The sequence below is a fragment of the Trachurus trachurus genome, assembly GCF_905171665.1.
Source record: "Trachurus trachurus genome assembly, chromosome: 17".
NCBI lineage: Eukaryota > Metazoa > Chordata > Actinopteri > Carangiformes > Carangidae > Trachurus > Trachurus trachurus.
The window spans coordinates 25,043,098-25,059,180 of NC_139900.1; the positions used below are offsets into that span (position 1 = coordinate 25,043,098).

The 16,083-nt window shown below is 41.7% G+C and overlaps 1 protein-coding gene across 1 annotated transcript in view; it reads left to right on the plus strand.

Annotated features, from left to right (window-relative positions):
• Positions 1-9,913: 9,913 nt before the first annotated feature.
• The window catches only part of LOC311000500 (cadherin-12-like), a 37,631-nt gene continuing 31,461 nt past the window's right edge, over positions 9,914-16,083 (plus strand). Inside the window, exon 1 of the mRNA XM_083991230.1 lies at positions 9,914-10,053. The gene's annotated coding sequence lies outside the window, so the exon portion shown is untranslated. The remainder of the gene's footprint in view (positions 10,054-16,083) is intronic.

Here is a 16,083-nt window from a genome sequence, read left to right on the forward strand (position 1 = left end):
GGAACGCAGCATTAACCAAAACGACCGGATCGCTTACTTCTGCTTTAAGTCATGATTTCTTAGGGATGGACACCTTATCATTGGTGAACTTGCTCAAATATATACTGTATAACCCTACGCAACTGGACACAATATATGACATGTAGCCGAAATGTTAAGGGGACCCCACTAATTAACTTGCCAAGGATTTCAAACCAAAATGACAAACCTTGGAAACCCCTCCACACAGGCCTCATTCAGCCAAAAAATAATTAAGGTCAGTAAAAATAACCCTTGCTGCGCTCTGCTTTTCTCTGAAGTTTGAACAAGTCCAGCTTGGCAGTAACTATGTGTATTTTACAATTTATAAGTGGCGTCTCAACAGGAGTACTCACAGAACTTATGGATGAATTGCTGGTGCTCAGTCCTATACGGTATATCAGTCAGCAGTGCCTCTGCATTCCTGCTTCAACAAGTGGGTAGACAAGGAATCTGTTTGTCAAACCTTCTCTGTGTCCTCTCATCTTTAAAGTTGCCAGGTATAGAAGCGCAGAGTCATCTTTTGTTTTTTTCAGCTGTGTCTTTATATCATTGAACGCTCTCGACAACCTCAGCTGAAGATCAGGATGTTATACTGTATGTGGACTCCCTGGTTGATTGTGATTGTATCTCCAGGGTTGGACTGGGATTTAGTGCAAAGGACCATATTCATTTCAAGATGAACTAGGAACCAATTCAAAGAATTTCATTGGGTCAGAGCTTTCCAACCTCTTGGATAGGCTGACAACACATGTTAAAACTGCAGCCTCGGTTGTCAAGATCATCGATATCCTCCCACATTGCTGTGTACTTGTTGAAGGCATGTTAGCTCAGCTTCTTTTCCTCAAAAACTCCTTTATGGCTTCCAAAACAGTTGCAACATTGATGTATGTGACTTTGGTAAGCTTATCAATTATTCTGTCCAGGGCTTGAATGAAACTCTGCTCACTGGAACTTTTTCTTTGCCAGGTTTTCCTTAATTCTGGGCATACCTGTAAAAAAAAAAGTATCCAGGTTAATGTTAAAGCAACTCCTGCTAGATCATCCACACTTAAACCATGCTGTTAAGGACAATAAACAGATACACTGAAAAATCTCATCAGAGTTTGCTTGATGGCAGTGTCCAACCTGTGACGCCATCTTGGACCTCCTGCGTCATCTTGTAAATTGATGTAAGAATGGAAGATTCTTAAATTGGATCAATTTGCTACTGCAGCCTTAGTGCCTATGTGTGTATGTTTCCCATAACAAAAAAACAACATACTGCAGAGAGATCACAAGACAAGAAGGGAAATTCAGTGTCTGCAGAAATATGAATTCAATTCTAAAAGTACATGATTTGCCTTTGGCAGCATGCCATCTGCATCCAAGGACATCAGCTCCCTCTTGGGAAAAGCGTTTCAGCTGCAGCCTGCCCAGTCTCCTCATCCATTACAAAACTGTAAGAACACCACAGTGAGTAGCACAACATTTTAAAGAAGATCTGACTGACTGGTTCAGGCACATTACTTCTGTGTGGTATTATAAAAAATGGTGTGGACATATATTTAAGTTTCATCACCACAAACCTGTATACCCTGAATATTAAAGAGGAACATGTACACTTTAGCCCTATTCGCACGGGATTAGTATTACCTGGGGACGTCTGGTAATGTGTTAAAATTACCCCCCACGTCTGTGTTTCTTGCGGTGCATTCGCACGGGATAAGTGAAGTCTGTATTTTACTCGAATTTACTGACATTTAGGCTCCGATATGACGTCAAAGCTGTGCACGTCGTAACATCCGCTGCTGTCACATCCATGTGCGAAGCAAATGTAAATAAAATGTCAAAGCAGCAACGTGACTTCGCAACAGTGTTGTCGCAATAACGGGCCGTCATGGCCTATTAAAAAGCCGCATCTCAATATCCTCCTAAATTTCGCTCTTTTTATGGATCTGAGCTGTTTATTCAAATGGGTCTCCAGCACCGATACGAGCCCGTCTTTGCACCTAAAACGCCTTTGAAAATGCCGCTCATAATTTCCACCGCAGCCTCCATATTTCAACCCGTACAGTATGGTTTCAACCGGGGAAGAACAAAAAATGCCCCTCAATTACTGAGATGCAGATTCGCACGGGACTAGTTTTACCACGGGACGTCGGTCTTTGGTGAAATATAGTAGGTAATTTGCGGGGGAATTTTTACTTTACAAATTACTGACATGGCGCATTCGCACGGGATTAAGATCACAGACGTCCTCCGCAATTATTACAAATTACCTGAGGTCCCCAGGTAAAACTAATCCCGTGCGAATAGGGCTTTTGACAATGTGTAATGATGAACGAGGCAACTCGTATGTGATGACCAAGAGGGAGAGCAGCGCCGTTTGGTCAGCAAGCAAGGTAGAATAAGTTCTCTAGCGTGGGGACATGAGGTCCAAAAACATTCAGGGTTTTCCCTCAACATTATAAGACAGAGGTAAAAAATAAATAAATAAATAAAATCCTTGAAACAGCAGCTCCATGTCGCAAACAACAACAACAACATTGTTCTCTGACCTGCTGTTGCTGGCTCATAAAATGTGATACTGCCTCCCTAGTAGACTGCAGCATAGAACAACACACTTACTACTACCACAGACTGATAAAACATCTGCAGCATGTTACCGATGCCAGTGTTGGATTGACACAACTAACCCCAAATGATGTCAACCTCTCTCTCTCTGTTCGAAGGTTAGGGTTAGGTTAGCACTTTTGTTGGCATCAGCAATGTTGTTGAGGATGTTCACCTTTGTACCTGTGCACATCTCACCTCCTACTATTGCCTACTATCGCTGTTGTTTTATTTTTACAGAAGCTGTGGGGCTGTAGTCAACAGATCAGCAAGCAGAACACTGGACACGAATACATTGAAGCTTGAAGCTTTTCAGTAAGGTGTGATGACTGAAACAAGCCCAATCATGTCTATTCTGTGATGTTGTTGCCAGAAAGTATACAAGAATGACTAAAGGTAAAGGTAGAAAAAACATGTGACTCATGATCTGCCTGCAAGCAATTTGCTTGTTGGGGGCAGTGGGGGGTTGCACAGATTGTATCTGCAGGGGTGCTTCAATGGGACTCCAGTGAACAGCCCCAGCAGGGTGTGTTCAACATGTTTTTATTATTGGAGGAAAAACTCAGCAAGCACTCTCAAGCACAAGCATGCAGGTTGTTTGGTATATGGTGCTGTAACAATGAGAAAGACCAGTTTTCAGTTTTTAAATGGGCTATAAACTCAAACAGCGAATCAGTGATACGCCGCAGGGATGAGGACTATCCAGTTGACATTACTATCCGATCGCAGAGCGCCTGCTCTCCCCACCACAGAAACAAACTCCTTTTTCCTTGTTGTGATGATTTCTTTACAAAAATAAACGGCTGAGTGATTACATGCAAAAACACAAAGTTTATACTGTTTATACTGTACACTATATGAGTTCAGTGGTGTGTCATAAGGATTCGAGTCATGTACCATATTTGATTGTTATTTGAATGTTGTGGTTGAAAAAATTGCCCCCATAGGTTAGCGTTGTCGCTATCCCTAGCACCGTCTAGCCATGGTGTAACTCTGGTTTGCCTGCATCAATTTTAGTTGGATTTTTTGCTCCCCCCCAACACCGGGTGACCATCAGGACAACGATTTAGGGGTCAAAAATGACCGGAATTCTCCTTTAAAGAAAAAAAAGAATCAAATCATATTGTATCATATCGTTGTAAAGACTAAAGTGAGTGAGTACTATAGGTTTGTGTTGTGGTTGGTTTGTTTGTTAACACTCTGATCACACACAGAAAACTAAACCCACCCCCACCCCACACACACACAGACTATATTTTCTTGTGTCATTTACACACCCTCCTCCCTGATCTTAACAAACACACAGACACACAGACACACTTACTCCGATTAAGACCACCATGTGTTTGAGGGATTAAGTTGTGCATCTCTAAAGGGGCATACCATACCATCTGTGCAAGGGCTGACGAAATAATAAACACATGCACGCACACACACACACACACACAGATACAGAGACACACAGACGGGGGGGGGGGTATATAATTGCACTGGTGACTACTTTATATACTACAGCATATGATTGCATGTCAAGCGCTCAACATATCACAGTATAGTGCTTACACACACACACACACACACACACACACACACACACACACACAAACACACACACGCACACTCACTCACTCACACACTCACTTACTCACTCATACACACACTCATGCTCACACAAAAACAAGAGGCTTAATTGTAAGTGCTGGGCTGCTTTAAATTCATTTGTGCTGAGTAGAGAGAGCAGAGAGTGTATTTGATTTACTAATGCCTTTCCTCTGAACGTATAAAGCGTCTGTCAGTTATGAGAACCCAAGTTACTATAATCTACTCTACTACTCTGATACATACATGTATGATGGATGGCTTGTCTTTGTACTTGACTCATGACCGGTATGTCATTCTCAGGCAACTGTTAGTACACAGCTTTCTTCTACTGAATGTGGACCTAATTACAGTTTGAGGAAGTACTGTTCTTAAAGGGACATTGTGTAACTTTTCTTGTTATCTATTCACGAAAATCGATTATTTCGTTCAAAAGTATGTTTTTGTAATCACCCCCATCAACAAACTGAAGTGTTCCGGTAAGCTCTCAATTTGCTGTTCATATCATTCATATATACATGGAGCGGGTAAGCTTGGTGGTGGCTGTGGTTGCCATGACAACATATTGTTTAGAATTAGAAGTAGAAAAACGTTGTCCCGCCAAGGCAGGAAATTCATCTTTGGTCTCACTTATAGACAAAACAGTCAGAACACAAACGCTTGCCAGCAAGGCTTACTGTACATGAGACAAAACAAAGTCAACAGCGGTCACATCACATACAGATAGTAAAAATTAAAATAAAATAAAATCCCCTTTACTGAGTCTTGTTTATTATGCGGATGGCATTGGGGATAAAGGAGCCCTTGTAGATCTTTTTCTTTGCTAGAGGAACTCTATAGCGCCGCCCTGAGGGAAGTTGTTCAAATTCACAGTGTAGGGGGTGAGTCTCATCTCTAATTATTGACAGGGCTTTCCTTTGTACAGCGGTGTTATAGAGGCTGTCTAGTGATCTTTGTTGACAGCCAACTATCTTCCCAGCCGTGTTGATGATCCTATTAAGTTTATTTTTGTTTACTTGGGTCAAGTGCCCGTACCAGACGGTGATATTAAAAATAAAAATGCTTTCTACCAGGCTGACATACACCCTTTCCAGAATGTCCACCCTGACCCCGAACCCCCTCAATTTCCTGATTAAAAACATTCTCTGACTAGCCTTTTTGTGGATGAAGTCAGTATTATCAGTAAATCTCAATTTGTCATCTATGAGTGTTGCTAAGTACTTAAAACAGTTAACAATTTCCACAGTCTGGACACATAGTATCAGAGGGAGCGGGTCTGCATAATTTAAAATCAGCTCCTTTGTTTTGCCTATGTTAATTAGCAATGAGCTGGACACACACCACTGATGGAACTTAGAGACCTGTGCAAAATAGTCTGAAACATCATCATTTTTGTTGAAAAGTCCCACTAGAGCCATATCATTGGCATATTTAAATAGCCTATACTTGCTGCTATGCAGGCCCAGTGTCATTTCATTAGTATACACAGAAAAGAGTAAAGGGGACAAAACGTTTGCCTCGTTCTGACGGACCACTTGTTTACATAGAGCCTCTATGTAAACAAGTGGTCTATGATAGAGGCTTGTTTATGCCGTTATGTACAGCGGCTGTCCTCCGTCTGCCGTCTGCCCAATTTCACGTGAATGCAGCATGAAACATTTGATTTTGAGTTGCTTGCGATATACAACCGCAACGCTAGATGGGAGTAATTCCTACACAATGTACCTTTAATTATGAATAAACACAAACCATGGAACAGAATGACAGCAGTGGGAAAACACTGAACACTGAAGAGTCTCTTCAACTCAGACTTCTGACCTCCCCATTGACATTTTGGAAAATTTTCACAACTCTGTACAAATCTGAACTCTTATTTGTAAAATACTATGTAATACTGTTTTTGGCCTTCTTTTTCAGTTTTTCAAACAGAGTCCTTTTCTTTAGATCATTTTTAAAAAGTAAGGACCTTTGCAACCTAAGTGTTGGATTTGCGTACACTGTCTAGAATGTTCCTGCTACAGGATTGGCAAGACATGTTGAGGTGAGGTGGAGAACAGAATTTCACAGGTTGGAGAAGCAGAGTTTTTCCTGATTTACTGTATCTTAGGATTAGTTCACTGAAAACAAGCTGTATGCAGAGTCAATGTGTGGCTAGGTGAAGAGGGCCCGGGCGGGCTTCGAACCCCAGACTCCCGGGTAAGAGTCATGTGCGCTAATCATTCGGCCAAAGGGACATCCCCTTGGCCAAGAAGCCAGGGCGCATGATCAATTGGAGGCATAGTGACAGGACCCTCAACCGTCACAAATGCAAACAGAACTGGACTTGAGTTACAGTCATTAGAGATTCTGAGCTGATACCGTGCGCTATTTTGACTTAAAACTCTGTACAGTTGCAAAGCAGAAACAAGTCTTTCTGTTATGATCTGAGAGTTTGGAAATAATGGAGTGGAAACTTTGTATTAGCCGCTCCTGTTGAATGCCTGTTGTCATTCATTACTTCAACCATTTATAACTGTCATTCAACGAAATAGGCAACACAACGATTCATTGTAAATGATGAATTTCCTTCAAACAAAACTGCTTTCCTCATAGACAGCACCATCATCTATCTATCTATCTATCTATCTATCTATCTATCTATCTATCTATCTATCTATCTATCTATCTATCTATCTATCTATCTATCTATCTATCTATCTATTAGCCAATTCTAATATTGTGAATGATTGTATGTCATATAATCGCAGTGGCTTCACAGGTACACGCACATCTCCATAACAATAACCTCTACGAACAGTTCCAGTCTGGATTTCGCCCACGTCACAGCACAGAAACAGCCCTCCTCAAAATCACAAATGACCTCCTGATGGCAGCTGACTCCGGACTATTATCCATCCTCATCCTCCTCGATCTGAGTGCGGCCTTCGACACCATCTCCCACACAACCCTCCTTGACAGATTAGCATCCATTGGCATCTCCGACACACCCCTGGACTGGTTCAAATCGTATCTCTCTGACCGCACACAGTTCATTCAGTTGAAAACCTTTACATCCCAACCATCACCCGTCTCCTCTGGTGTTCCCCAAGGCTCTGTACTTGGCCCCATCCTCTTCATCATCTATCTCCTCCCCCTTGGTCAGATCTTCCGTAAATTCAGTATCCATTTCCACTGTTATGCGGACGACACCCAGCTCTACCTTGCTTCCAAACCCACCTCCACCTTCCCGCCCTCCTCCCTCTGTGACTGTTTACAAGAAATCAAAACCTGGTTCTCTTCCAATTTCCTGAAACTCAACAGTAATAAAACCGAGGTCCTCCTCATTGGCTCTAAATCCACTCTCTCTAACACTCCAAGTTTCACTGTCCCCATCGATAACTCCTCTGTTTGCCCCTCCCTCCAGGTTAAGAGTCTGGGTGTCGTCCTTGACAGTACTCTCTCATTCCAAACCCACATCAATAACATTACCCGGTCAGCCTATTTCCATCTACGCAACATCAACCGTCTCCGCCCATCCCTCACTCCCAACTCCACTGCCATCCTGGTCCACGCTCTGGTCACATCCCGCCTGGACTATTGTAACTCCCTTCTCTTTGGTCTCCCCCACAAGTTCACCCACAAACTCCAACTGGTTCAGAACTCTGCCGCCCGCATCATCACCAGGATCCCATCCGTCAATCACATCACACCTGTTCTGCAACAGCTTCACTGGCTTCCGGTCAAATCCCGCATCAACTTCAAAATTCTGCTCCACACCTACAAGGCCATCCACAACCTCTCTCCCCCATACCTCTCTGACCTCCTCCACATCAACACCCCTTCCCGGACACTCAGATCTGCCTCATCCATCAGCCTCACTGTGCCTCCTGCCCGTCTCACCACCATGGGGGCCAGAGCCTTCAGCCGCTCTGCCCCCCGTCTCTGGAACTCCCTCCCCCCCAGCATCAGGAACATTGACTCATTCTCCACATTCAAATCCCATCTGAAAACCCACCTTTTTAAACAGGCCTACTCCCTCTGAACTCTCTTTGCCCCCCTCCCACCCCTGCATCTTTCATTTTTGAAGATCGCAGAGTTTTTTTTAGTGATTTAGTATTGACTTGTTCTTGTTGTTATTTTCTTTTCTATGCTTTGTAAGGTGACCTTGAGTGTCTAGAAAGGCGCCTCCAAATAAAATGTATTATTATTATTATTATTAATCACAAAATGTATGCAAACAAAATATTTCCATTGACCTCATCCAACCAATCTCCAGAGTGTAAAAGTTGCCGTAACTTTATGTCACCATGTGATGAACAATGGTGACCTGTCCAGCCTGTAACCTCGCCCTGTGTCAGCTGGGATCGGTGGAGGCTGTTACAAGAATTACAAGAATTGAAATGGTTTCATTTTTATTAACTATTAAGAAAAAATATTATTAGATCATTTTCTGTTGAAAAAAACAACAACTAATTATTCATTACTGTTCTTATAAGCCTACTTTCATTTAGTTCCACATAATGATGATGAATGTGATGAGATGATGAGAGTACAGTACCAGTACTTACTTCATAAAAACCAACACGTTCATGCCAGGCTGACATGAGAACACACCCGCGCACTGACGTAGCGTTTCGTCCCATGTTAAGTCTCTAATTGGTTAAGATGGGAGGCAGATGAGGGTCTTTGCAGCTCCAGAGACCCCTACAGCGTCAGGATTTCCAGGCTTTAAGATGGGGGGAAGGGAGGGGGATGCTAATCCACAATTTAGCCGTTGTGTGTGTGTGTGTGTGTGTGTGTGTGTGTGTGTGTGTGTGTGTGTGTGTGTGTGTGTGTGTGAGTGTGCCGTCCTGCTGTGTGTTTGGCCTCGAATGCTGGTCAGAAGTCTGTTTCATCGTGTGCACGTCTGCGTTTTTGTCATACTAATCTTTGGGTGACTTTTACTCTCTTTTACATGTATGTGTTGATTAGGGTTTTTAGGGTACTTCCAAACAATCTTTTTTTGTTCCTTTCTCTCTTTTTCCTACACAAACACATTTATGGTTTGAGAGGGTACGATATTATTGGTGATACTATTTTCATCGATGTAAATTATTGCTCTGTGATAGTGCTCCTGGCCCTTACACACAGATTCAGCAAGAAAGTAAGAATGGCAGAGTGGCCTCTCCACTGGATTTGGGGCAGTGAAGGTGCATTATTCATAGTTAAAGCAGAACTAAGCAGAATGTTTGTGTTAATATAAGTCTTAAATAGTTATATCTTCCGACAGCAATCACTTACATAGAGTGTTTGGTCCGAAACACAACAACAAACAACTAACAACAAACTAACAAAAAATCCCAATTCCCTCATAATGTTTCCTCTAAAAAGTATTTACTGTCACAACTGTATATGTTAAACATCTGTTCCTCTTCACCTCAAGGATGAATGTGGAATGTGTATTTTACAAATGTGTTAAAAAATATTATGTATCTGAGTCACTGTTTAACATCCTTCAGCAACACAGTACTCATTTACAGTTCTGCAGTAAACAAATTTGATTGTGAGAGAGACACATGGTGAGTGGATTATCAGGGACAGAAATGGTGACGACTGGGTGAGAGAGAGAGAGAAAGAGAGGGGGTGGGGTCATGTATTAGAAAAAGAGGCGGACAGAGGGAGGGACTTGGAGTGAAAAGAGAGATAGAGCTGAGAGGATACACAGAGAAGATAAGAGAAAGGAGGGAAAAGGACAGACGGAATGTGTTTTCTGTTGCACAGGGTGAATCAACAGTGAGAAATCATCACAGAGAGAGTTACGTCAAATATTTGAACCCTCATCTACTCAGCAGTGGCTCGGAGAGACACAGGTTCTTTTGTAAGGTAACTACTCAGCTTTTCACTGCTACCACTGCTTATTGATGAGAAAATGTACAAAAGACTACTGACTCTGATGTCTGTCTCTAAATAATGTTTATTTCCTGTGTGATACTATTTCCAAGTATCAAACTTATTCCTTAAGTATTTGACGAGTGAGGTGGGACAGTAAGCTGCAAGAGGGTTGGGGAGCTTTTGGGTCTCTTACACTTTGATGGCTATAAAAGATGAACGACAATCAGGATGTTGTCCCTTTGCATTGTATGGAAGCACCTGCCTGTGGTTTATATCTTCTGAACAGTTTCTAGTTTGATGGTGTAAAGCTTGAGTTTCAAGAAGTTAAGAAGTAATGTGAAGGAATGTGATTTTCTTCTCAAAAATTACAAATTTTGTAACCCCTAACCCTAACACATTTTCTGTGAGGACATTCATCCCCCGATGGAGGAAAGGAATTACTGGATGTTATGTAGTGGAGTGGAGTCTGTCTTTATGGGTTATAAAAATAAAAAAGAATGGTACGGTAGTGATTGACAAAATCAACCTACCAAGGTCAAGGAAGACAATCACTTTAAACCCTGAACAAGAAAGTTAGTATTATTGTGAGGAAGAGGAACAGGCAGCAGTTTGTATTTTTGTGCATTGATGTATGTATTTTAAAGCAGAAGTAAGCGATATTTTTGTGTTAATATAAGTCTTAAATAGTTATATCTTCCGACAGCAATCACTTACATAGAGTGTTTGGACCGAAACACGGGTCTGTCAGTCCCTCTGCTCTGCTCTGAGCCGAGGAGAAAACTTTTCTTGTATCCTACAATTTGTATCCAATGAGGAGAGAGAACGGCATGAAGGGCTGTGTGTGCAGCCAAGGAATGCGCGTGAATGTGGTGACGTAGGGACGAGGACCAATAGATCCATGACGAGGGCGGGGGCTGCTAACTCCATCGGCTGACAAGAAGTTATGGTGCGTTCAGGGCAACTCGTAACTCGTGTTTTTCCGACCTGTGAAGTCGTTCCAGTTCGATCTGGTACGAGTTCACGGGTCGGAAGTTATGAGTGGCCGTTATAGTGACTTTCACAGACAACAGGTCGGAGAAACGCGAGTTGCGGGTTGCCTTGAACGCTACAAAGTCGTAAGTTGTGACTTGAAGCCATAACTTACGGTTTCAACAGCCTGCGTGGAACGCAGCATTAGCCAAAACAACCAGATCGCTTACTTCTGCTTTAATGTCTTCCCCTGTGCACTTGGCTGTTTCTTTTGGCCAGTTGGAAGCAGAGCAAACAGCTGTAAGCACGACCTCACCTTGCAACACATTCAGTAAACAGAAACAGAAATATGATTGTGACCCAATCAAAATAGTAAAGACAAAACATTGGGCTATAATTTGCTCAAAGATTATGTTCAGCTAAGAGGAACTGCAGTCTGACTCAATCTATAAAAACTTAAAACTGTCATTCAAAGATGAGCATTTGTTTGGTCCAGGGGAAGGTATACTGACACACAAACACTTCTAAGATTATTATGATCTTTGAAAGTTACCATCACAAAGTCTATGCTGTTGCATGTTATGTTGATGCAGTTGAAATTTTAATTGTTTAAATTATGTTATTCAGGCAGTTGTCATGGGGGATATTTGACTTGATTTCCAGAATGCTTGGGGTGTGAAGTTAATGTTAAATTGAATGTGTCTGCCATATTTTCAAGTTTAAAACCACATAACCATGATTGTAAATTGTGATGTGTAAACACACACACACACACACACACACACACACACACACACACACACACACACACACACACACACACACACACACACACACACACACACACACACACACACACACACACACACACACACACACCTTCTAATCAGCTGTTGTAATCAAGCACTCACACACACTTAAGTGTTAGTCTCCTGCTGTGACACTCTGGACAGGTGCCAGTCTATTACAGGGTGAACATCTTGAGACAAACATCCTCACATGTTCATATTGACATCTAGGGCACACGCTCATGTTTATCCCATAAGCTGGATATACGTTTTTAGAAATCTTATTATTTATTACCAACTCAAACTGTGTGAGTAGCCTACATTGTCTGTGATGTATAGCTAAAGCTCATGATTTATATGCTCACAATGTGCAGTCCAATCTTCAGCCATGACCGGCCCTCATTTATCAAACATGCGTACACCAAAAATAAGGGTGTATGCCAAATCTACCGCAAGGATCGGCATTTATCAATCTGAATCTGAGCCTAGGGTATGCAAAAATCTCACGCCAGCTCTGACCAGGTGTTAGCACACAGAGATGTTTACAAGTCTTTTTTTGCAAGTCCAAGTCAAGTCTCAAGTCTTTGGTCACAAGTCCAAGTCAAGTCTCAAGTCTTTGAGGGGTGAGACTTCATCAAGTCTCAAGTCTTTGGTCACGAGTCCAAGTCAAGTCTCAAGTCTCTAAAAAATAAAAGTCTCCCGGTCTCTTCTGGTTGTAATGACCCTTTATCATCTGCTGCTATCCAGTCTACTAAGGATACTGCACAGCTATATCTAAGAGATTCAAGCATTTACTGTATTATTATCACTCCTTTATCTATTAGCATACAGTATTGATTAGTTGTTTATTATATGATCACTTTAAACAGGATGTTGCAATGCAATATGAAGAAAACACACAATGAAAGCTTTCCTTTAAAGGAAACTGTATTCTGAGTCAAGAAAGAATCAAGGCTGCTCTGCACCACTGCAGTGGCCTTTTCTTTTTTCTGCTTTGTTGAATTCAGAAAACCCAGATGAACAACATGGAACATGATTTAGGCTGTTAATTATAGGTCATTAGATCTAGATGGTATAGCTCACATCTTTATGTGGAGCAAAACCTTTCTGGAACCGCATGTTTCTGAGAGAAGAACTGGTTGTTATTTTTTTAATTAGCTCCGTCAACTCATAGGGGCGTGTCGACACGTCCAGACTTCCATACGTGTCTTATATTTCGCAGCAAAAAAAATAATAAACAGGAGGATTTAGGCTACAGTAGCCTGATATGTGCCAGTTATGCAGCAGCTAGTCCCCGTGAAGGAAAGTTTGACAACAAACGGACGTTGTACCTCACATGTAGGCTACGGACGGTGCCGCTATTTAAAAAAAAAAAAAAAAAAAAAAGCCAGTTCACACACAGTCACCTGTCACTCACCCGCAGCTGACTGCGCTGTCAGAGGAGCTCTGCTGTTCCTCTCTCTTTAGAGAGTAATTTATGCGGTCCGGGGATATTTAGGAAGTCTTTTATAACAGTATCTTGTGTTTTGGCATTAGGTGTATTAGTCAGTTTTGAGAGGATAGTGGATTTCAATTGGAGGTATTGAAGGTATTGATTGTTCCCAATGCCGAACTTCTGGACTAGATGTTGAAAGTTTATTATTTTGGTGTCCTGGGTGATATGGTGTAAGTGTGTGATGCCCTTTTCTTTCCATAATGTGAAGTGCAGTGGTTTCCTGTTTATTGTGAGGTCTGGGTTGTTCCAGATTGGTGAGTGGGGGGACAGTGTAACTGTGGAGCCTTTACTGAGGTCTTGGTGACGTGTGCGCACTGCGCGCTGGGCAGTCAAATTACCACTGCACTGGCTGCGCTTCGCCTTGCGCTGAGAGTAGACCAGGTTGGAGCTGGCGAGCTTTCGGCGCACTCTCGGCGCGGTCTATTGGCAACAAATTGTCACTGCGCCAAGGTGAATCTGTCGACACCTCCCCCTGCTGCGTGACCACTCCCATCTCGGCGCACAGCAGTCTGCCAATTTACCAAATCCGCTGCGCACGTTGTTGCACTGGACGAAAATACCGCTGCGCCACGGTTCGCCTCGCTGCGCCCCCCTGTGTTGCGCCAGGAAAATAGAGTGAGAGTGGTAAATTTGTCCAGCGGAGGAGGTCACTCTGTATGGATTTGAGTAGTGGGCTGTAGTTAAGGTTAAATAACTCTGACAGCTTGGTGGATATGTGGATACCTAGATATTTGATATTTCCTGTAGGTATAGCTGAAACTGTGAGGTGAGGGCTGCCACATCCCCTTCATCCATGCAGAGGGAGAAGGGTGGATTTGGACAGGTTGAGTCAGTAGTTAGAGAGTGATGAGAAAGTCTGAATAACAGAAAGGGATTCTAACAGGGAGGGATATGGTTCCTGAAGAATACGTCATCCGCATACAAAATTATTTTATGTTCTCTGCCTGATTTCACGTGAATGCAACATCAAGAATACGTTCCGATATACAACCGCAACACTAGATGGGGGTGATTCTTCCTACATATTATACCCTTAAAGAAATTGTAAAATGTGAAAAAATCATTGAAGTGTGTGATAATAAAACCGGAGCAGTTGATAGGCTACTGGGGTGAGACCTTAACATAACTTATTTTTAAATAAAAACACAATCCTTAATTTTTTTCCACAGATACAAGGTTTCTCAAAATCCAAATGTCTGAGTTTAATGACCACAATATGCAACCCTTCTGTTATGTCTATTATATTTTATTAGTCTTCTATTTATTCTTCTGTACAGCACTTTGGTCCACTGTGGTTGTTTCAAAGTGTTTAACAAGTAAAGTTGTATTGGATTCTAACTTTCAGAATGCAATGCACATCTCAAACTAGAGTAAAACAGATGTAAAAAATAATAATAATAATAATAATAATATGGAGAGTGTAGTGTATTTTCTGCCTCCTAATTTGTAAGTAATTTACCTGAGAGTTACTTTTGTGTTTAGTATACAGTACTACTTCGTTGTGGCCAAGTTCACGCGTTATTCACGCGTTATTCTCGCGTTATTCTCGCGTGAATCACGCAGCTTTTTAGTGGAGGATCAATTGTGTTTTTATGAGAAGCGGCAATGCAATCGCTCCCCGCGAGTGAAATGGCCACTTTGAAGTAGTACCTACTGTAATCCACTTCAAATTCTTTACTTTTATCTTTAGAATTGTCTTTCATCTCGAGGTGTGTTCTTTGCTTGCCTGAAGGTAAATGACTGGTATAGTATGAAACAAGGCTTTGTTTAGACTGAAGACTATATATTTACATTAGGTCACTTTTTCTGGACACCTGTATTTGGTTTGCTTTTCCCATGTTTAAGTTAGCCTAAGGTTAACTGACTGGTCAGGATGTCAAATACCAGAGGGTAATTTGGACAGGTTAGGTATTGTCTTAGTTTATGACCATCCTGGTCACCTACATCCTTCTGTTTAGAGAGGTGGAGTTTTAGAGTATATAAGGTCTGGACTTTTGGCCAAGACCCAGAGGTCTCATATTTGGCTCCAGAGACTTCTCGAAGATTCGGCTTTTTTGACACTATATCTTTTTTGTAATAAACCATTTTTTACCATCTACAAAGAAGACGTGTCAGAGTGGTCATCTTTTCATCAGCATCGACGTCAAAATATACTACAAGAGTTACATACAGAGTCTAATTTCTATTACTATTCTATAAGTATACAAGCACAATCTCCTCAAATAGCATTTGCATTATTATATTATACTTGATATATACGTATATTCTCAGTTTAACCTTCCACTTTTCCTTTGTTGCCTCATATATATCTGTTCCTATTTGTTGCATTGGGACTGCTTTCCTATGGCCTGCTTAAGCTTAAGATTCAGCAAAGAACTTCTTACAGCAATCCAGTCTGGTGTGTGTATCTTTGAGTCTAGTTCACAAGAATTGAACTGCTGCCATAAATACACGTGCAGCTCTTTTCATTCAAAAATAAATTTTGTATAGTTTGAAATACAGACATTTAAGAAATAAACTAAATCTGACAAAAAAAAGAAGCATTATTCCAATGCACAAATAATAAATCATAAATAATGGCACTCTCAAAAAGTGCCGTGAAACAGCCCCTTCTGCACGTGCATCATCTGACAGACTAATCCAGCAGTGCTGCCAACCTTGTATGCTTAAGAGTTTTTCTATTTAGAGCCCACTAATCTGATCTGGGGTCATTGGTCATTGGCCTGTTGGTGACAAAGATTGCAGCAATGGCAGCAATCAGCCCCAGGC